This window comes from Macaca fascicularis, chromosome 4 (genome assembly GCF_037993035.2).
Source record: "Macaca fascicularis isolate 582-1 chromosome 4, T2T-MFA8v1.1".
Taxonomy (NCBI): Eukaryota; Metazoa; Chordata; class Mammalia; order Primates; family Cercopithecidae; genus Macaca; species Macaca fascicularis.
In genome coordinates, this window is record NC_088378.1 from 118,546,527 (window position 1) to 118,569,945 (window position 23,419).

The window sequence follows — 23,419 nt, forward strand, 5'->3', positions numbered from 1 at the left end:
GGTAAGCACCCAGCAACCCCAGGAAATTGGAGTTGAAGTTGTGGGTGCCAGAGACCAGGAGAGGTTCCAGGAATCATAAGAAGTTTCTAAGTTTATAGATAAGCTGGTGACACGAAACCAGGGAATAGATCATGTTATATTTATTTATTCCCTTATGAGCAACTCACATCTTTTTGCTTTCAGATGTTGCAAATTCATCCCACCTCCCACTGCAGCTATGATTCTCAGAGAAAGTAAGTGTTCGTTGCTTGGATAAATAAATCTATTGCCTCTCAACCCTACCCTGCTTTGAGCCATTAGGCTTCTTCCCCTTTCCCCACTCTTCCTTAGAGGTCCAAAAATGCTTCTAGAAAGTATAACTTGAAAACCACTGCCATGATGAAATGTTGGGAACCTTGTTCACATGCTAAAGCTCAGTATCACCTCTACTTCAGCTGAAGATCCCTAAAGCTCAGTATCACCTCCACTCCAGCTGATCACTAAAGCTCAGTATCACCTCCACTCCAGCTGATCACTAAAGCTCAGTAGCACCTCTACTCCAGCTGAAGATCCCTAAAGCTCAGTAGCACCTCTACTCCAGCTGAAGATCACTAAAGCTCAGTATCTCCTCCACTCCAGCTGAAGATCACTAAAGCTCAATAGCACCTCTACTCCAGCTGAAGATCACTAAAGCTCAGTAGCACCTCTACTCCAGCTGAAGATCACTAAAGCTCAGTAGCACCTCTACTCCAGCTGAAGATCACTAAAGTTCAGCATCACCTCCACTCCAGCTGAAGATCACTAAAGCTCAGTATCTCCTCCACTCCAGCTGAAGATCACTAAAGCTCAGTATCTCCTCCACTCCAGCTGAAGATCACTAAAGCTCAGCATCTCCTCCACTCCAGCTGAAGATCACTAAAGCTCAGCATCACCTCCACTCCAGCTGAAGATCACTAAATCTCAGCATCACCTCCACTCCAGCTGAAGATCACTAAAGCTCAGCATCACCTCCACTCCAGCTGAAGATCACTAAAGCTCAGCATCACCTCCACTCCAGCTGAAGATCACTAAAGCTCAGCATCACCTCCACTCCAGCTGAAGATCACTAAAGCTCAGCAGCACCTCCACTCCAGCTGAAGATCACTAAAGCTCAGCATGTCCTCCACTCCAGCTGAAGATCACTAAAGCTCAGCATCTCCTCCACTCCAGCTGAAGATCACTAAAGCTCAGCATCACCTCCACTCCAGCTGAAGATCACTAAATCTCAGCATCACCTCCACTCCAGCTGAAGATCACTAAAGCTCAGCATCACCTCCACTCCAGCTGAAGATCACTAAAGCTCAGCATCACCTCCACTCCAGCTGAAGATCACTAAAGCTCAGCATCACCTTCACTCCAGCTGAAGATCACTAAATCTCAGCATCACCTCCACTCCAGCTGAAGATCACTAAAGCTCAGTAGCACCTCTACTCCAGCTGAAGATCACTAAAGCTCAGCATCACCTCCACTCCAGCTGAAGATCACTAAAGCTCAGTATCTCCTCCACTCCAGCTGAAGATCACTAAAGCTCAGTATCTCCTCCACTCCAGCTGAAGATCACTAAAGCTCAGTATCTCCTCCACTCCAGCTGAAGATCACTTCTCTCATTGCCTCTTTAATGTCTGCTTCACAACATTTTTCACAAGTTAGTTGTGTGATGAGCTGTCTTCCTCACAAGAACCTTATCTCCAGTGACAGCAGGGAATGAGGTGAGTCTGTTTAGATTTGACACTTGTGTCCCCAGTGCCTAGGCCAGTGCCTCAGGCATTGTAGGCTCTGGAAAAAATGCTTGGGACTAGGATAATCAGAGGACTGGGGGAAGTCCAGTCCCATTCTCACTCAGGGGGAGTCAGAATAACATAGTTCACATTGCATAGTTCTTTGGAGGTGAAAAGATGGGACAGTGCACCAAGCCTGTGAAATCATTCTTGTAGGCCAGGCCTGGTGGCTCACACCTATAATCCCAGCACTTTGGGAGGCCAAGGTGGGCAGATAACCTGAGGTCAGGAGTTCCAGACCAGCCTGGCCAACATGGTGAAACCCGTCTCTACTGAAAATTTAAAAATTAGCCGGACATGGTAGCAGGCGCCTGTAATCCCAGCTACTCGGGAGGCTGAGGCAGGAGAATTGTTTGAACCAGGAGGCAGAGGTTGCAGTGAGCCAAGATTGCGCCACTGCACTCCAGCCTGGGCCACAGAGTGAGACTCGTCTCAAAATAAATAAATAATCTTTCTTGATACCAAATCTCTCATTAATCATCTGGAAATCTCATACTTTCTGTCTCGTCTACTATAGAGGAAAGCACCTCGTATGTTCTGCCTAAGCACTCCACTATACTATTCAGAAGTTTCTATCGTCCATTTTTCATTTTTAATTGTGGTAAAATACATATAACATGAATTAACCATCTTAACCGTTTTGCGTGTGTGTGTTTTTGTTTGTTTTGAGACAGGGTCTCTGTCTCCCAGGCTGAAGTGCAGTGGCACCATCTCAGCTCACTGTCACATTCACCTCCCAGGTTCAAGTGATCCTCCTACCTCAGCCTCCTGAGTAGCTGGGACTACAGGCATGCACCATCATAGCCAGCTAATTTTTCTGTTTTTTGTAGAGATGATGTTTTGTCATGTTGCCCAAGCTGGTCTCAAACTCCTAGCCTCAAGCAATCCACCCGCCTCAGCCTCCCAAGGTGTTGGGATTACAGGTGAGAGCCACCATGCCCAGCCTCTTAACCGTTTTTAAATATGCAGTTCGGTAGTGTTAAGTATGTTTACATTGCCATACAACCAATCTTCAGAACTATTTCATCTCACAAAACTGAAAGTCTGTAACATTGAACAATAACTTCCTATTATCTCCTCTCCCCAGTGCCTGGCAACCACCATTCTATGTTCTGTTTATAAATTTGCTCACTTTAGATACCCCATATAAGTGGAATAATACAGTACTTTCTGTGTGACTGGTTTATTTGACTTAGCATAATGTCTTCAAGGTTCATTCATGTTATAGCATGTGACAGGATTTCCTTTTTTTTTTTTTGAGACGGAGTCTGGCTCTGTCACCCAGGCTGGAGGATTTCGTTTCTTTTTAAGGTTAAATAATATTTGGAAGTAATTATATTTCTGAACTATTTTTAAATTTTTAATTGTGAAATTAAGGGCATCTATTCTAAGGATGCCTAAGAGTGACAATGCCTAGGCATCTACCCATCCACACGAGGTAGCCTCATTCTTGAATATGACCACCAACATATTTGTAGTAGCTTCTTTAATTCACCTGAGAACTTTTAAAGTGTGTCAAAATTGATCTGTATGTGGCAGCAAAACACCCGCCTTGAAGATGAGTGCTAACCCATGCTCAGGATCAACCTCATGCAGAGCTGAGTACAAACTGAAAATGCAGGTCCCTGTGTGAGTGCACCGATTTTATGTTCTAGAAGCTAGCACTGCCTGTCTTAAAGTGCTTCTCTGGAAAAAATACTGCCTTGTAATTTCTGCCTATGTCGAAAACCTTGACTTTTTTTTTTTTTCCTACTGCTATCCTTGAAATTTATCAAAGTGGTGTCCTTATATTTTCCTATGAGGAAATCCCCCTTGAGCCCCTGCTCTTGTGAATTATATCTTACCCAGTGGGATGAAATATCACAGGGTTGGTACCTGTACCCTAGCTCCAAGAGTGCCAAGGAGAATTCCCCAAGCATGTTCTGGTTTACTTAGTTTTTTTTTGTTCTATCTGCCAGCTGCATTTACCAAGTGCCTTTTGAGATAGGGTAGCTCTTTCTCTCACCCAAAGTTGGAGTGCAGTGGCATGACCATGGCTTACTGTAGCCTTGAGCTCCTGGGCTCAAGCAATCCTCCCGCCTCAGCCTCCTGAGTAGCTGGGGCTACAGGCGCACATTACCACAACCAGCCAATTTTTTGATAGAGATGGGGTCTGGCTGTGTTGCCTAGGCTGGTCTCAAACTCCTGGGCTCACGCAGTCTTCCAGCCTCAGCTTCCCAAAGTGCTGGGATTACAGGTATGAGTCACTATGCTTGGCCTAAAAGTTTTTTACATGATAGACCTTTTGAGTCTCTTCTCTGATAAATTAGTTTATTCAAGTTATTTTATGTTTCCTCGGGACAAAATTTGAAACGTATTTTTCTAACTGGTGATTTCCTTTAGGTTTTCTCATTAGTTTCTATGAGATTAAATGTTACAGTTGCTTATAATTTCATTCATCAGTGAAGAGTGTGATTATCTCCTTTTTCATCTTAATTCTGTATTTTTGTTTCCTTCTCTCCTTTTTAAAAAAATCTAGCTCGGGAAAAGTTTCTCTTACTATTTTTTCAAAGAATCAACTTTAAAATTTTTCTTATTTTTTTTTCTACTTACATGTCATTATTTTCAGCTTTTATTTTTATTATTCCCCCCTTCATACTTTTTCAAAGAATATCTTATGAACTTTTCTAATTTATTAAGATTACTATCAGGTTTGTTTTTTATTATAGTCTTTCTTCTCTGGAAATTAATGTGTTTAAGACTAATAGAATGCTGGCCGGGTGCGGTGGCTCACTGCTGTAATCCCAGCACTTTGGGAAGCTGAGGCGGGTGGATCACGAGGTCAGCAGTTCGAGACCAGCCTGGCCAACATGGTGAAACCCCGTCTCTACTAAAAATACAAAAAAATTAGCTGGGCATGGTGGCAGGCGCCTGTAACCCCAGCAATTTGGGAGGTTGAGGCAGGAGAATCACTTGATACCAGAAGGCAAAGGTTGCAGTGAGCCAAGATTGCGCCACTGCACTCTAGCCTGGGCGATAAGAGCAAAACTCTATCTCAAAAAAAAAAAAGACTAATAGAATTCCTTCGGAATGCAACTTTTACTGTGTTCCATTCCCTCCATTTTGCATAAAGTATTTTCCTTTTTCTTGCATTCCATATGTCTAATCTGTTTTGATTTTCTCACTAATCCAAGATTTTTAGAAATATGTTTCCTTTTTTTCTTTCCTTCTTTCTTTCTTTTTTTATTTTTTATTTATTGAGACAAAGTCTTGCTCTGTCACCCAAGCTGGCATGATTATAGCTCACTGTAAACTTGAACTCCTCAAGTGATCTTCCCACCTCAGCCTCCCAAGTAGCTAGGACTACAGGAGGCACCACCATGCCTGGCTAATTTAAAAAAAAAAAAAATTTTTATTGAGACAGGGTCTCACTATGTTACTCAGGCTGATTAAAAACTCGTAGCCTCAAGCAATTCACCTGCTACAGCCTGGCAAAATGCTGGAATTACAGGCATGAGCCATCACACCCAGCCTAGAAATGTGTTAATTTATAGGTATTTAAGTCTTTTTGTTTATCCTTTTTTATACTTATTTCTAATTTTATTATGTTGTAGTCTAAGCTTTTTAAACATTTGATGTGAGATTTTCTTTAAGGCCTGCAAACTTTGTTAAAATTAAAATTTTGTTAGAAGTTTTTCTTTGAGACCAATTACCAAACAATTTTTATAAATAATCCGTGGACATATGGGAAGAAATATACATATATATGTATATATATACACACACACACACTCTCTCACACACACACATATCCTTACTTAAAAGACACAAAGACTGTATCTACTAACTTGAAATTATTGACTATATCATTCAATTTCCCAGTGTCTTTACTTATTTTTTCTTTTAAGATGGAGTCTTGCTTTGTAGTCCAGGCTGGAGTGCAGTGGCTTGATCTCGGCTGAGTGCAACCTCCATCTCCTGGGTTCAATCGATTCTCCTGCCTCAGCCTCCCGAGTAGCTGGGATTACAGGCCTGTGCCACGATGCCAGCTAATTTTTGTATTTTTAGTAGAGACAAGGTTTTACCATGTTGACCGACTGGTCTGGAACTCCTGGCCTCGAGTGGTCCACGCCTTGGCCTACCAGTGTTGGGATTACAGGCATGAGCCACCATGCCGAGCCTTTAATTACTTTTAGACTATTAAGTTTCTCTGATTCTGAAAGATGTATATGAAAATCTTCCATAAAATAAAATCTCCCAATAACAATTTTAGAAATCATTATATTTTATTACCTTTCCTTTCCTTAAATTTAGCTCCATGTTGTTTGATGCATACAGGTTTATGATGTAGTAATACCTGTATATGTTGTAAATCATACACTAACATAATGTCCACCTTTCTATTGTTTTATTTGTATTACTTCAGTGTATCAATTTGTTTTCAAAACTTTATTACCCCATTTTAAATGTCTTATAAATAATATAGAGATGGGGGTTGTTTTCTGTTATATTTTAGAATTTGTTAATAGAAAAATTAATTTACTTCATTTTTAGTAAAATTGACCTTTTAATTTTATTCTTTTTGTCATCATATTTACTATTTATTTAATTTTTCTCTTTTCTTTGTCTTTGCTTTTATGGTTTTGACAAGTTGCTCTTCATTCTCTTTTCTCCCTTCACTAACTTGAAGGTTTTCTTTTTGTTGTTGTTTTTTTTTTTGAGACGGAGTCTCGCTCTGTTGCCCAGGCTAGAGTGCAGTGGCCGGATCTCAGCTCACTGCAAGCTCTGACTCCCGGGTTTACGCCATTCTCCTGCCTCAGCCTCCCGAGTAGCTGGGACTACAGGCGCCCGCCACCTTGCCGGCAAGTTTTTTGTATTTTTTAGTAGAGACGGGGTTTCACCGTATTAGCCAGGATGGTCTCGATCTCCTGACCTCGTGATCCGCCCGTCTCGGCCTCCCAAAGTGCTGGGATTACAGACTGGAGCCACCGCGCCCAGCCATAACTTGAAGGTTTTATTGTAATTTTTTATTTCACTATTGATTACCTTTTATTTTCCCTATAGTTATATGTTTCTACAGTATAATTTTTTCTTTATAATAATAACAAATATTATATAATAAATATATTATTTTAATATAATTTTATATTTAAATAAATATAATAATGGTTATAATAAAAAATAATGACATATTTCTTTAGTATAATAATAGTTATATGGAAACAAGAGAGCACCCTTTTCCTCTTACGGAAATGCTTAATTCTCCCACTGTTTATTCTCTTCCCCTTAAGATAAGACCTTCAGAATGCTTTTAGCTCCTCACTTAGTGCAAATATTAGATCACTTTTACTTTCCCCCATCTATCCAACGTACCTCAACTCCTAGGTTGTTGTTGTTTTGTGTGTGTGTGTGTGTGACAGAATCTCGCTCTGTTGCCCAGGCTGGAGTGCAGTGGTGCAATCTTAGCTCACTGCAACCTCCACCTCCTGGGTTCAAGCGGTTCTCCTATCTCAGCCTCCCAAGTAGCTGGGATTGCAGGCATGCGCCACCACGCCTGGCTAATATTTGTACTTTTATTAGATACAGGGTTTGCCATGTTGGCCAGGCTGGTCTTGAACTCCTGACCTCTGGTGATCCGCCTGCCTTGGCCTCCCAAAGTGCTGGGATTACAGGAGTGCACTACTGTGTCCGGCCAACTCCTAGGCTTTGAAGAGATCGTTTAGTCCTTTGTGTTCCTAGCCATTAGTAGCTTTTCCCACTAATGAATTGCATCTTTTGTTTTTCAAGACACTTTATTTAATATTTAAGTTATACTTTCCTAGGTACTCTATCATTATCCTTTTAACCACATGTCAATGTGAAATAAGTCTTCTGCCACATATTAAATCTCTGTTCCAATAACTTTGTTGTTTGGCAAGAGCTCTTAGTGGCATATGCAAGTGAGAGAGTCTGTGAATTCTTGTTTGTCGGCAAATATCTTTCTTTTACTCTGGCAGGTGAATAATACTTTGGCTGAATGCTAAATCCTTGAGTTTCAGTCCTTTTCTCTCAGTAGTCTGAGGATGTTACGTGAACATATTTTTCCTTCCAGTATTGAAGGTCAGAGGTCACAAGCTAGTTTGTTTCTTTTGTTTTGTTTTGTTTTGTTTGTTTTGTTTTGTTTTGTTTTGAGTATAGTCCCGCGATCTCAGCTCACTGCAAACTCCGCCTCATGGGTTCACATCATTCTCCTGCCTCAGTCTCCTGAGTAGCTGGGACTACAGGCACCTGCCATCACGCCTGGCTAATTTCGTTTTTGTATTTTTAGTAGAGACGGGGTTTCACTGTGTATGCCAAGATGGTCTCAATCTCCTGACCTTGTGATCTGCCCGCCTCAGCCTCCCAAAGTGCTGGGATTACAGGCGTGAGCCACTGTGCCCAGCCTAATTTTTTGTATTTTTGTAGAGACGGGGTTTCACTGTGTTGCCCAGAGTGGTCTTGAACTCCTGAGCTCAGGCAATCCACTTGCCTTGGCCTCCCAAAGTGCTAGGATTATACGCGTGAGCCACCGCATCCAACCATTTGCTTCTTTTTCTTTCTGCCTAGAAATATATAAAATTTCCTCTTTATTTTTCCAGTTTAGAAATTATTTTTGATCAATCTGCCTGGAACTCAGTGTGTCTTCTTTCCCCTTCTTGATATTTCTTTTTTATTTTTCTGTAGCTCCTATTATTTGCATGGGAAGTTTCTTAGATCTGAGTCCTTTATCATTTTCTTCATGATTTTTATCTTTTTATATTTTTGCTCTGGGTTGTGATATATTTCTACCACTTTTAGACTTCCAGGCCACCATTTCAGATCTCAACAATGACCATCCCTTTTAGATTATTTACTAATGTTTCTAGCCCACAAATCAAGATTTTTGTTCCCAGAAATTTTTGTGAGGGGATCGGGGGTATTCCATGAAAGGGGCCATATATGCAAAGTGACCTCCAATGTTGAAGGAGCCAAGAAACCAAAGAATGAGGCAGACAAATTCAGTTTCTCGGCACTGGGTGATTTATAAAGGGAACTTAGAGAGAAGTGTGGTCTTGGGCAGCCAGGATGCAGGTAGAGCTCCGCCCCACAAGGCCCCAGACCCAGGGCTTATATCATGGGAAAAAAGCATAAGGACCCTGGAAAGAACGTGTAGGTGGCTTTGGGGATCACAGCATATGATTTCTGCAATGAAGGTTGTTTTGGAAGAAATGTACAACGAATAGGTGTTCCTACATAAGGAGTAATACATCAACTACATATTTTGGAGGCATTTCTGAACTCAGGCTTATTCAGGCAGATTAGCAGTTAAAATAAAGTCAGTTTTGTCCCCACATGGGGGCTACTAGAGTTCTTTTAAATGCTCTTATTGTTTTTTGGTTCAGGTTGTCATTTATTTTCTCCAACCGTTTCACTTTTGTGGGGACTGCCGACTTTGTGCTTGTTTGCCATTTCTCTGGCTATCGGGTCCCTTCGGTATTCTTTGCTGTTTTCCCTCAGTGGCTCACTGAGGCCTGGGGAGAACTTACAGTGGTAGTATCTTAGTCCATTTGGGCTACTGTAACAAAAATCCTGGCAGGACATGGTGATTCACGTCTGTAATCCCAGCACTTTGGGAGGCCAAGGCAAGAGGATGGCTTGAGCCCAGGAGTTGGAGACCAAACTCCAACTGGAGGCAAAAATTCCATTTCTACAAAAAAATACAAAAATTAGCCAAACATTGTGGAACATGCCTATAAACCCAGATAGTCAGGAAGCTGAGGTGGGAGGACCACTTGAGCCCAGGAGGTCGAGGCTGCAGTGAGAGGTGATTGTTGCGATTGTGCCACTGCACTCCAGCCTGGGTGACAAAGCAAGACCCTGTCTCATTATTAAAAAAAAAAAAAAAAAAAAAAAAATCTCAGGCCTGGCCTAGTGGTTCACGCCTGTAATCCCAACACTTTGGGAGGTTGAGGCGGTTGGATCACCTGAGGTCATGAGTTTGCAACCAGCCTGACCAATATGGTGAAACCCCATCTCTACCAAAAATACAAAAAAATTAGCCAGGCGTGGTGACATGCACCTGTAGTCCCAGCTACTCAGGAGGCTGAGACAGGAGAATAAATTGAACTTGGGAGGGGGAGGTTGCAGTGAGCTGAGATCACACCACTGCACTCCAGCCTAGGCGACAGAGCGAGACTCCGTCCCAAAAAAAAAAAAAAAAAAAAAAAATCCTAAACTAGATGGCTTATAACAGTTTATCTCTTACAGTTCTAGAGGCTGGGAATTTCAAGATCAAGATGTCAACAGATTGAGTGTATGGTGAGGACTCACTCTGTGCTTAATAGAAGGCACTTTCTATCTGTGTCTTCACGTGGCAGAAGGGGTGAATGAGCTCCCTTTGGTGTCTTTTATAAGGGCATTAATTCCATCCATGAGGGCTCCATCGCCTTCCAAGGTCCCACCTCTTAAAACAATTGCATTGGGGATTAGGTTTCAACATATGAATTTGTCAGGGACAGATACAAACATTCAGATCATAGCAGGCAGCAGTACCATGAGTGGTGGAAGGAACACTGCTCTCTCCCCACATGGTTCAGCTGCGCACCCACTGCCCAGCTAACAGAGCCTACCTGAGCACTAGGAGGAGGCGTCTCTCTCCCCAGTCTCCTCAGCTGACTGACTGTAGGCCTTGCGGGTAGAAAGAGCTCAGCTCCCTCACTCCTTGGCATGGGAGAGCAACCTCTAAGGAATTATTGAGTGGACAAGAGTAGCTCCTCCCCCAGGGATCAACAGGTCTTCCCACCTCAAACATCTAGAGTTTGGTCTGATTCTCACCCCAGGGCTTCTCCATGGCTGATCTTCAGTCCTCAGCAGACTCAAGTAAGAAAAGTAACTGTGCCTGCTTTCTCCTGTGGAGGAGGGTCCCAGGCCCCACCATCCTCTGGACTCAGAAGAAGTGCAGTGTTTGGATGGGAGATGTGGACAAAGGCAACCAGTATGAGTTCACGCTGCCATGTGCCTAGCGGCTCACAACTTCATCTATTGCCATTACCAAAACTGTTATTAAAACAGTTGCCTGGGGTCAGGCACGGTGGCTCACACCTGTAATCCCAGCATTTTGGGAGGCTGAGGCAGGCAGATCACCTGAGGTCAGGAGTTCAAGACCAGCCTGGTCAACATGGCTAAACACCGTCTCTACTAAAAACACAAAAATTAGCTAGGCATGAAATGGTGGGTGCCTGTAATCCCAGCTACTAGGGAGGCAGAGGCAGGAGAATCACTTGAACCCGGGAGGCAAAGGTTGCAGTGAGCTGAGATCATACCACTGCACTCTAGCCTGGGCAACAGGGCGAGACTCTGTCTCAAACAAACAAACATAAAAACCAGTTGCCTAAAAAATTTACTGAACTTTTAAATAAATAATAACATTAATTTAAACTTTTCAAAATACACATAAGCCTACAATTCTAACAAAAATATTTTCATTTTTCAATGTCCTTTTCTGATCTTTCTCTGTTTGCATGAGATTTTCACATTGCTGCAATCAGAGTGCATGTCCAGGTGGTCCTGCCTGTCTTTCTACGGCATCCGCTTCTCTGTGCCATTCCGTAGCAGCGTGGTAACATGCTAATGGCTGCATGAACAAGGTTTGGAAGCATTCTATGTGTCTGACAATAGAGGAATACCTAAAAAAAAGCAGTCATACATCCACTGTAGGTGATTATTTTCCAGCCTTTATTTTAACAATTTTGCAAATTTTCTTTTGAATCAACAACAATTATCCCATCCCCCACTCCATCCCACCTAGTGTTCTCATTGACTTACCTCTTTAAAGTAAGTGGGTCAGCATTCATGAGCAACTTCCCTGTTCACTAGCCCTTCTATGATAGACTTCAGAACTACCCTGAGAGCTATTTGACAGTCTCAACTCTGGCCAGGCCATGTTCTCATGATGACAGTCCCGGAGGAAAGATGCTTTAATTTAGCAGAACGAATTCCCTCACTGCATTGCTCAGCCTGGTTCCTCAACTGTGGCTCATCTGCAGCCCTGGATGATAGAAGCCTGGTATATTTTTATGCCTTGTGGAATTTCTCCCTCTACAGCTCATTGGTCTTCTTTTTCTAACTGCAGAAAGGCTGGGCACAGTGGCTCACATCTGTAATCTCAGCACTTTGGGAGGCCAAAGTGGGAGGATCGCTTGAGCCCAAAAGTTCAAGACCAGACTGGGCAATAAAGTGAGAACTCATCTCTACAAAAAAATCAAAAGCTAGCCAAGCATGGTGGCGTATGTGGTCCCAGCTACACAGGAGGCTGAAACAGGTGAAGCACTTGAGCGCAGGAGGTTCAGGCTATAGGGAGCCATGTTTACACCACTGTACTCCAGTCTGAGCAATAGTGAGACCCTGTTTCAAAGAAAACAAAAACAAAAAAAATCGTTTGTGGCTGGGCACAGTGGCGCACACCTGTAATCCCAGCACCTTGGGAGGCTGAGGTGGGTGGGATTACTTCAGGTCAGGAGTTCAAGACCAGCCTGGCCAACATGGTGAAACCCCATCTCTACTAAAAATACAAAAAAAATTAGCCAGGTGTGGTGCTCCACACCTGTAATCCCAGCTAGTCAGGTGGCTGAGACATGAGAATTGCTTGAAGCCGGGAGGCAGAGGTTGCAGTGAGCTGAGATCATGCCACTGCACAGTGGAGCCAACCTGGGCAACAGAGTAGACTCTGTCTTAAAAAAACAAAAACAAAAACAAACCAAAAAAAAAAAAAACCCGAAAAACATTCTGTGGTAGTGAGATGAGTTGCTTGCCAGCAACGTGGATCCATACAGACACCTCTGAGCAGGCTGGGCTGCCTTTCCCACAGCAGCCCTCCATCCCCACTCCACCCCACATTACCCACCCACCAAAATTCACAGCCACATCTGAGAATATCTTTGGTCTCCAGATCTAAGCCATTATCTTCACATTTTCAGGAAGAATAGATTCTTGAGGGTAGTGGAGCTCTCTTGGGCATTTCTGGTCAAAAACATATAGTTTCATCTTCTTTTCTCTATAGGAGAATTTCACCCAATATAATTAAGATTTCTCCCTTGTCAACAGCTGCAGGGTCCAGCATCCCCATCACTCTCCAAGCCTTCCCGGAATCTCTGGTCTAAGGTCTTAGGGCAGGGCAGTCTTTTCCTAGCACAGCTTCTTCAAGCACTCTCAGAACTCGGTCTTGTCTTTTCTTTTTTTTTCCGGAGGAAAGTGTGAACACAGTCCCCCATTACCACAAATTATGCAGTCGAGTTTCCCACATTTGGGGAAATCGCAGGGGTCAGCACATCCGTAGGGCAATGGATAAGCCTCACTCTGGGAAAACCACCTTCGTGATCATGGTATCTCCCCTGCCAGGTAAGTATAGAACTTGGTCTTTTCTTCTCTGGTCCTGGTGCATCTTTGCAGGAAGCAAAGAAGCTGGGTGCAATGTTCCTTCTCAGCAGCTCGAGTGTCCTAGTCCAAGTGCTGATTGTCACTATTATGAATCAAGTTATAGGCTATCTCAGAATCAGATAACATTGTCATCTGGCTGTATTTTAAAATATGGTTTGAGGGTGTGTCTAACTCATGTCAATGCTAAGTAAATTCTTCATTTATGAATCTTGAATTTCAGTCTAGGCGTGAAACTGGACTCCAACTCAAAAGAGTTGACTGTAGTTGATTTATTCACATCCTCAGTCCACTCTTACAAGGCTTTCCATGCCATCCCTCTACTAAACAGCTCTACTGAGGTCATCAGTGACCTACCTATATCTTGCCAAAGTCAATGGTCCATTCTCTGTCGTTACCTTACCTCTCTGTGGGATTTGGCAAGCTGACCACTCCATGCTTCTGGAAGCCCTTTCTTCTCTAGGCTTCAGGGAACCCTCCCTCCTGGAGTCCTGTCTTCCTGCTTTCATTCTTGCCCTCCCAGCAGCCCCTTTTCCAGATGGCAGTCTGAGTGATATTTTAAAAACATTTGCTAGGCAAGGCACAGTGGCTCACACCTATAATCCCAGCACTTTGGGAGAGCAAGGTGGGAGGATTGCTTGAGCCCAGGAGGTCAAGACTGCAGTGAGCCATGATCGTACCACTGAACTCCAGCCTGGGTGATAGAGCAAGACCCTGTCTCAAAAGAAACAAACAAACAAAAGATTTACTTAATCATATCGCTATTCCTCCAAAAGCTTCCAATTATGTGTTGGGTAATAACCCAGCCCCTACCATGATCTATGGTTTGACCCTGCCTTCTTTGCTTAGTCCTCACCCACACTCCCACTCATCTACCAGGCTGCAGCCACACTGACCTCCTTCTACCTGTCAAATTCTCCAGGAGCTTTCAAATTGTTGAGACTTCTTTTTAGAATGGTCTTCCTACGAGTCATCAGGTGGCTGCCTCCTCTTCACTTGGGTCGAAGCCAAACATCAGCTCCTCAAGAGTTTTTCCCTGTCATACTTCTTCAAGTCATTCATTTTTCTCTTCACAGCTCATATTATCTGAAATTGTCTTCATTTGCTTGTTTTCTGGAGTGTGAGTTCATGAAGGTCAGGGACTTTATCTTGTCATATTATACCTAGTACTGAAAACCCCACAGAGCAGGTCCTCAATAAATACTCATAGGCTGGGTGCAGCGGCTCATGCCTTAATCCCAGCACTTTGGGAGGCTGAGGTGGGTGGATCACTTGCAGCCAGGAGTTCGGGACCAGCCTGGCCAACATAGTGAAACCGCCATCTCTACCAAAAATGACAAAAATAACTGGATGTGGTAGTGCACCTGTAGGCCCAGCTACTTGGGAGGCTGAGGTGGGAAAATCACTTGAACCTGGGAGTTGGAGGTTGCGGTGAGCCAAGACCACACCACTGTGGTCCACTCTGGGTAACAGAGTGACACTCTGTCTCAGAATAAATACACACACACATATATACGTACTCATAGACCGGCTTTTAATTATTTTACTATCCAATGTTCAGGAGCCCATTCTGTTTATTATGTAGACACCTCAACTAGACTGCAAAAAAATATATAGCAAATCATTTGGTTTGTAGTTTTTGTTTAACAGGTATTAGAATGCCTCAAGTTTTTTAGATTTCCTACATTAGAAATACTTGCCCATAAGTGAGCTGAAAGAAAAACGTGAATATAATGGTTGGAAGTTTCTTTTTTATATAAATGCTTCTAATTTGTGGTCAATAAGAAGGTAGGTTAAAGATTCAAGAGAAGTACAAGACCTCCCCTAACTAACCTCTGTCAGTATCACTCACTTCAGCTCCCCTCCTAATGCAGGATACCTATCACGGGTCAGCCACTGGGCTAGATGATGGGAAATGAGTAAGACACAGGCTCTGACCTTGACTTTATACTCTGACTAGGGAGACAAGCACATAAATAGGTAATGTCAGCGTAATGTGGACTGTGCTGCCAGAGGGCCACCCATGAGACACGGGGTTGGTCATTTGGTCTGTCTGGAACATGCAGGGGATGTTTTCTCAAGGAGACCACCTCTGTGTTTGGCCCCTACTAAGATGTATCACATTTCCTCACTGTGTTCTTGTGTTTTATACAGTATTTATAAACCACCTATCTGCTTTCTGTTCTTTTGAAACAAGAGGAATTTCTTTAGCTATATTTCCAAAGAAGATATGTTAGTTCTTCTATATATATATGATAAGATATATATGATATATCAAGTGTCTTAGTCCACGTGGATTGCTGGAACAGAATGCCATAGATGAGTGACTTCTAAACAACAGAAATTTATTTCTGGAGTCTGGAAAGTCTAAGATCAAGGCGCTGGCAGATTCGGTGTCTGGTGAGGGCCCACTTCCTGGTTCCTAGAGGAACATCTTCTTGCTGTGTCCTCACATGGCAGAAGGGGCAGGGATCTCTCTTGGGTTATATTTAATAAGAACAAGCATCTCATTCATGAGGACTCTGCTCATGACCTCATCACCTCCCAAAGACCCCACCTCTAATACCATCACATAGAGGATTAGAATTCAACATCTGAACGTTGGTGTGACATAAATATTCAGTCTATATCATCAACATTGGTTTTTTTCTTCTTCATAGCATTGCATTTTTATCTGATATAATTAGATTTTCTGCCCAGAGGCCTTTGTGAAACTTTCTGACAGTTAATTGCTAGAATGTGTTTTAACGTTCTTACCATTGAACTTTCTGGGATGAGTCTTATATTACCCAGATCAGATATGCTCCAGGTCAGCATATTTGGAGATGAAAGTGACCCTTTTAAAATTCCACTGAACCAGTAATGAATATATCAGTCAAAATACGATTTTAATTATTAAACTAGACTAAGATCTTTTTATTAGAACCACCCAAACTGTCAGTCATCAGTGTTGTTCTGTTCCATATTTAATATGCAATATTTAACCATATTTAAATACATTTAAGTTACCTATTTAGAAAAACCTTTAGACTTTTTGTCTTTTCAATTGACACCCAGTCTCGTTTCATTTCATGGTTATTTCCTCTGTTTTAACCATTTAATTCTAGACAATATGGCTTTCTGGTTTCCATCTTTTGCTCCACAGGCCCTCATTTCTTTAAGGTTAATGAAATGCTTCCTGTCAAATAGAAATGTAACTTGTTAGTTCTTCTATAACCAAAGGACACTATGCTTGCCTGACACCGCCCTGAAAGGGGACTTGACTGTAACCATTTTCTTTGTATTGAAACTAATTTTCAGCTTCTGTGATAGTATTAATTCCTAGTTTCCTACCAAACTCACTAAATGCTTTTCAAGTGACAGAACTGTGATGCCCTTGGAGACAGGACTGGGCTAAATGTGCAAAGAAAATAAGGTAGTAGTGGTGGGGAAATTCTGAGGGAGCTGCAGCTTGCAGGAAGCTGGACAAAATGCCAAGAGAAATGAAAATTAGGATGGTTTGGATCTAAGTAATCCCCTGAAAGAGAAAATTATTATCAGGCATAATTTTAGGGAAACATATATAAACATATTCTTGGCTGCAAGACCCTACATGAATAGCTTCTCCTTACATACACACATTCAGGCTCACACAGAATCTCAGACCTCATGTCTCATGACTCATTGTTCACTCTGCTACAATCAAGACAGGCCTTGGCCCCAGTTGAGCCTTTGCTCTGGCTATTCTCTCTTCCTGGAACACCCTCCCCTACAAATACCTAGGGTGAATTCACTGTCTTTGAGTCTTTGTCCAAACACCACATTCTTAAGGAGGCTGTAAGGGAGAAAAAGTAACAACATTTTCTCACCCATCACAAAGTTCTCCCATCACAAAGACCCCTATAACAAAAGCAGACTAACAGGGGAAGCATACAAATATACTTAATGGAAGTTTAACATGGCATGAGAGACTTCAGAAATAAAGACCTAGGGAAACAGGGAAAACTGTATTTTTGTAGAGGGTCATGCAGAAGTATGATTGGAGAGCAAAAGGATATGATTTAATGGTAATTAACTGGGAGGAACTTAGCAAGCCCTATTTGTTCAGATTTTTCTCTGTGTCTTCATTTCCTCTGGGTATTGGGAGGACCCTTCTAGAATGAGGGTTTTATGACCTGCTTTAGAGGAAGATCAGATAGTTCTAATGGCCTGTTTCAGGGGAGAACACTGGGAGGAGGGCAGAGGGACCTTTCTGCTTCTGTTTTTTTCTAAATGCCAAAGTGTCATACTTTGGGGTAGCATGTCCCAAACCCTGTCAAGGCCTTCTTTGATGATTATATTTAAAACTGCGAAGTTTCCCTGTCCAATGCTGGCTTTCAAAAACTATCACAGAAATAACCTATTGATAAGACAAAGCTGACTACATTCATGCTACAATAAGACAGAGTGTGCGCTACCTTGACAGTCTTGGAGCCCACAGGGGGTGAAGTTGGAATGTTTATGAGGTATGCAAGTCAGGTTTAAGGCAGATCTTTCATTGTGGGGCCTTGCTTAGGATTGCATAAAATTACGATATAATTTAGAGTTGGTAGACAGAGCAAGGTGAAGGTTTGAAATGAACCAATATTTGAGATGAGTCAACAGTCTTTGATCAAATCATTCATTTAAGTGGGTATTTTGGGAAGTTCCTGGGATAAATGATAAGGTTATGTGCAACTTGTATCTCTTGGGCAAGAGTTTCCTGGAATAGTAAAATTATATTGATGAAGACAGAATAGAAAAGCTATGTTAGTGAAGACAGCCCAGTGGTAAGAGAATGTTAATATAGATGGGAAACTGTGAGCAGTTCTCACTTCCAGTCCCCTTTACCTTGCTCTCAGCACTTATTCACTTCTTACATACTATACAATTGAATCACTATGATTGTTTATTGGCTGTCTCCCACCATCCCCTCACAGTGTGAGTGTAAACTCCACTAAAAGTACCTGACATACATTATTAATAATAATAGCAAATACTTATAGTACCAACCATGTATTGGATGCTGTTCTAAGGGCTTTATATTTATTTCCTCACATAATCCTCACTAAAACCTTATAAGAAGGTATTAATATTGTCTGCATTTTAGAAGCATAAGCACAGAGTTACTAAATCCATTTGCCCAAGACTACACAGCTAGTAAATGTAGAATCTGGATTAGAATCCAGTGTCTGGCGTCTTTTCAACCTCATTACTAAGAGCCTTCCCTGTGGGTGGACATTTTGGTGAACATTCACACAGGAGGTGTTAAAACAATTAATTGGAGGCCATTAGGCTGAGGTGGCTCCAGCATCCTGGGTTCCTATGAAACAAACTGAAATCCTGCTCAGTATTAATAGTAAAATGAAACTTAAGCTTAACCAATCAGAAACTACCAACTAGCCTTTAGCTAGGGACTTTGCATCAGAATGATCCAAATAAGGCTTGTTCACTTCAGCCAATCAAATGTTTTATCTGCCTTGCTTCTGCCTTCACCTCATAAAAGTCTTCTTCCCTGATCCCACTTTGGTGGCACCTTTGAACCACATGCAATCTGGCACTGCCCAATTCATGCATTGCTATCTGCTCCAATAAAATCTTCAAACAGTTTTAATAAGTTTTATTTTGGCCAGGCACAGTGACTAATGCCTGTAATCCAAGCACTGTGGGAGGCTAAGGTGGGTAGATCACTTGAGGTCAGGAGTTTGAGACCAGCCTGGCCAACAGGGTGAAATCCCACCTTCACTAAAAATACAAAAATTAGCTAGACATGGTGATGGGTGCCTGTAATCCCAGCTATTTGGGAGGTTGAAGCAAGAGAATTGCTTGAACCCAGGAGGTTGCAGTGAGCCAAGATTGCGCCATTGCACTCCAGCCTGGGTGACAAGAGTAAAACTCTGTCTCAAAAAAAAAAAAGTTTTATTTTGTTTTTAATTGGCACCTTATTGTACATATTTATAGGATACAATGCAATGCTTTGATACATATATATATTGTGTAATGATCAAATCAGGATAAATAACATATTCATTACTTCAAACACTTGTCATTCCTTTGCGGTGAGAATATTCAAAATCTTCTCTGCTAAACCCACCAAATGAGAGAAAACATTTGGAAACTACACATCTGACAAAAGATTATTAACCAAAATATATAAGGAGCTCAGACAATGCAATAGAAAAAAATCTAATATTATTTTTAAATGAACAAAATATCTGAATAGACATTTCTCAAAAGAAGACATTACAAATAGTCAGTGGGTATATTAAAAATCCTCATCATTTATCATCAGAGAAATATGCAAGTCAAAACTACATGAGGTATCATCTCACTTCAGTTAAAAGAGCTTTTATCCAAAAGACAGGCAACAACAAATGCTGGTGAGGATGTGGAGAAAAGGGAACCCTTGTACACTGTTGGTGGGAATGGAAATTAGGACAGCCACTGTGGAGAACAGTATGAAGGTTTCTCAAAAAACTGAAGATGGAGCTACCATATGACCCAGCAATCCCACTGCTAGGTGTATATCCCAAAGAAAAAAAAACCAGTATATCAAAGAGATAACTGCACTCCCATGAATCAGCCTAAGTGTCCATGAGGGGATGAGCGGATAAAAAAAAATGTGGTACATATACACAATGAAATATTATTCAGCCATAAAAAAGAGATCCTGTAATTTGCAACAACATGGATGGAACTGAAGGACATTATGTTAAGTGAAGTAAACCAGGCACACAAAGACAAATTTTACACATGTGGGAGTTAAAAATTCAAACAAACTCATGGAGCGAGAGAGTAGAATAATGGTTACCAGAGTCTGGGAAGGGTAGTGGGGAAAGGGGTGGATAAAGTGGGGATGATTAATGGATACAAAATAATAGAATTAATAAGATCTAGTATTTGATAGCACAGTGGGGTAACTACAGTCAATATTTTTTTGTATATTTTTAAATAGCTGGCTTGGCACTGTAACTCACACCTATAATCCCAGCACTTTGGGAGGCCAAGGAGGGTGGATTATTTGAGGCCAGGAGTTTGAGACCAGCCTGGCCAACATGGTGAAACCCTGTCTGTAGTCCCAGCTACTCAAGTGATTCTCCCGTCTCAGACTCCTGAGTAGCTAGGACTACAGACTTGTGCCACTACACCCAGCTAATTTTTGTATTTTTGGTAGAGACAGCTTTCACCATGTTCACCAGGCTGGTCTCGAACTCCTGGCCTCAAGTGATCCGCTCACCTCAGCCTCCCAAAGTGCTGGGATTTCAAGTGTGAGCCACTGCACCTGACCATCTTCCATACTATTTTGAAGTATATTGTCATTGACTGTAGTCACCCTACTGTGCAATAGAACCCAGAACTTGTTCCTCCTCCTACTAACTGTAACTTTAAACTCTCTAAAATTTTAATGTACCTAAATTTATCTTTCAATAGCAGCAAATATTTTTTGGCACTGAACCATTTCCAAAAGCCAGACCACAAAGGATGTTCTAAAACTTCCTTGGCAACTCCTGCCTTAAGGATTAAAAGTGTGCCTGGCACCTCTCCTTCCACTGAACAGCAAACATTTACTTCTTTCACTTTTCTTTCCCTCACTGCTATTGCTGATCAAAGACCCTTTCCTTCATATTCACACATTCATTCTTCAGTTGTGTCCACGCAATTAAAAAGCTTACTTAGCAGCATCTACTGACTTTTCATATGTCTCTTATTCAGTACAGAGTTTGACTCTTCAGGGCAATAAGTCCTATTTTCCTGATTCCAAATTGGATTGAGGCCGAGCGTCATGGCTCATGCTTATAATCCCAGCACTATAGGAGGCCGAGGTGGGCAGATCACCTGAGGTCAGGAATTCAAGACCAGCTTGACCAACATAGTGAAATCCCATCTCCACTAAAAATACAAAAAGTAGCCAGGCATGGTGGAGCGTACCTGTAGTCCCAGCTACTCAAGAGGCTAAGGCAGGAGACTAGCTTAAACCCAGGAGGCAGAGGTTGCAGTGAGCTGAGATTGCACCACTGCACTGCAGCCTGGGCACAGAGGTGAGACACTGTCTCAAAAAACAAAACAAAAATACACACATTGGATTGAGGTGTGGGGGCAGTGGGTAGAGGTGGCCATTCCTGTTGTTCTCATATACTTCCTATAATATATTGTAAAGATGTTAAAAAAAAAAAATAACTTGAACTCTAGAAAATGCTTATGGTGAAAATAGCATGTTATACACAAAGTAACAGCTTCCACTTCAGTGTTTCTTGTGGTTCACGTTGGTATCTAGGTTGCACTAAACACCCCTGAGAAGCTTTCAAGTTCTCCCTAAGTTTCAGTGCATTCTGCAGTCAAACGTTTATAAATTCAAAACCTTACTAGCATGAGGTGTCATATGAGAGGCTTGACCTTATATATGTTACCCTTAGAGACATTAGAATGTAAGCTCCTTGAGGACAGGGATTCGCATTTACTTTGTTTATTGATACCTCTTGTCAGAGAAGAGGGCAACATAGTGAGACCCTGTCCCTAGAAAAATTAATTTTAAAAAATAAATTTAATTTTAAGGAAAGAATAAAAGGTAAAAGAAGTCAGTGAATTTAGGAGAACATTTGACCTCCGATGATATATATTGCCACTTGTCTCCAGATAGCATACAACAATCCAAACTTGTTCAAAAAGCAAATAAACAGAGCCTATAACAGTGTAAACATGTTTATTTAAGTAGAACTAACTTTTGCCAAGCTGGGCATGGATAGGAGAGGGAGAGTACTCAGTAGTTGTAGGCATTTTTAAGACTTGGAAAGCTTAAGTAGGAAAACCTTTAAGAACTGGGCACAGTGACTCCCACCTGTGATCCCAGCACTTTAGGAGGCTGAGGCAGGAGAATCCTTTGAGCCCAGGAGTCCAAGACCAGCCTGGTCAACATGGCAAAACCCCATCTCTACAAGAAATACAAAAATTAGCCAGGTGTGGTGGTGCATGTCTGTAGTTCCAGCTACTCAGGAGGCTGAGGTGGGAGGATTGCTTGAGCCGGGGAGATTGAGGCTGCAGTGAGAGCCATGTTCATGCCACTGTACTCTATCCTGGGTGACAGAGCAAGACATTGTCTCAATTTAAAGAAAAAGAAAAGGGCCAGGCATGGTGGCTCATGCCTGTAATCCCAGCACTTTGGGAGGCCGAGGCAGGCAGATCACGAGGTCAGGAGATCGAGACCATCCTGGCTAACACAGTGAAACCCAGACTCTACTAAAAATACAAAAAAATTAGCCAGGAGTGATGGCAGGCACCTGTAGTCACAGCTACTTAGGAGGCTGAGGCAGGAGAATGGTGTGAACCTGGGAGGCGGAGCTTGCAGTGAGCCAAGATCACACCACTGCACTCCAGCCTGGGTGACAGAGCAAGACTCTGTCTCAAGAAAAAAAAAGAGGCCAGGTGCAGTGGCTCACGCCTGTAATCCCAGCACTTTGGGAGGCTGAGGCAGGTGGATCACCTGAGGTCAGGAGTTTGAGACCAGCCTGACTAGCAAGGTGAAACCCTATCTCTACTAAAAATACAAAAATTAGCCGGGTGTGGTGGCGGGCACCTGTAGTCCCAGCTACTAGGGAAGCTGAGACAGGAGAATTGCTTGAACCCGGGAGGCGGAGCTTGCAGTGAGCCAAGATCGCAGCACTTCAGTCCAGCCTGGGCAACAGAATGAGACTCCGTCTCAAAAAAAAAAGAAAGAGAAGAAAACCTTTAAGAACTTTTAAAAGCCCTTTCTCATCCAGGGTTGGGACGAGACCTGCAGAGCATATGCTCTGGGTATTTGGTGGCCCTTCTGGTGAGCACTGGCATTCCTTGAGGTCAACCTGTGCTGAAGACAGGAAGATTTCACCCAAGTACATAACTAAGAGAAGATCACTCGCGGAAGATTTCATCCCCAAAAGCAAGAATGTGAAGGACACTTGTACCCAGACAGTGAGGGCCACTGCCTCCTGCTATGCTTTTAGCTCCCCCCATAGCTGAGCCCTCCTGACCGGAAAACCTGATGAGACCATTTTTTTCATCCCTCAGTCTCACAGAGGTCCCATAAAACTGAACCAGGCTTGATGCTGACACTGGGCCAGGGCAATGTAGGCCCACTGGAGCCGGGGGAGAGTGTGACAGAGAGTGTCAAAGTCAAAATAAAAATATAAAGACAAATCTCTAAATGTAATGTTTTTCCTTGGGAATCACAGAGTTGCAATTTG

At 42.3% G+C, this 23,419-nt stretch overlaps 1 long non-coding RNA gene and 1 other non-coding gene across 2 annotated transcripts; one reads left to right on the top strand and one right to left on the bottom strand.

The window, feature by feature from the left end:
• Window positions 1–1,659: 1,659 nt before the first annotated feature.
• On the top strand, window positions 1,660–23,333 carry LOC135970428 (uncharacterized). The gene is made up of 3 exons (XR_010586104.2): window positions 1,660–1,727; window positions 2,627–2,719; window positions 22,958–23,333. It is a non-coding gene; the product is annotated as an uncharacterized lncRNA (long non-coding RNA).
• On the bottom strand, window positions 13,014–13,177 carry LOC123573277 (U1 spliceosomal RNA). Its single transcript, XR_006697993.2, has one exon. It is a non-coding gene; the product is annotated as a U1 spliceosomal RNA (small nuclear RNA).
• Window positions 23,334–23,419: the final 86 nt, after the last annotated feature.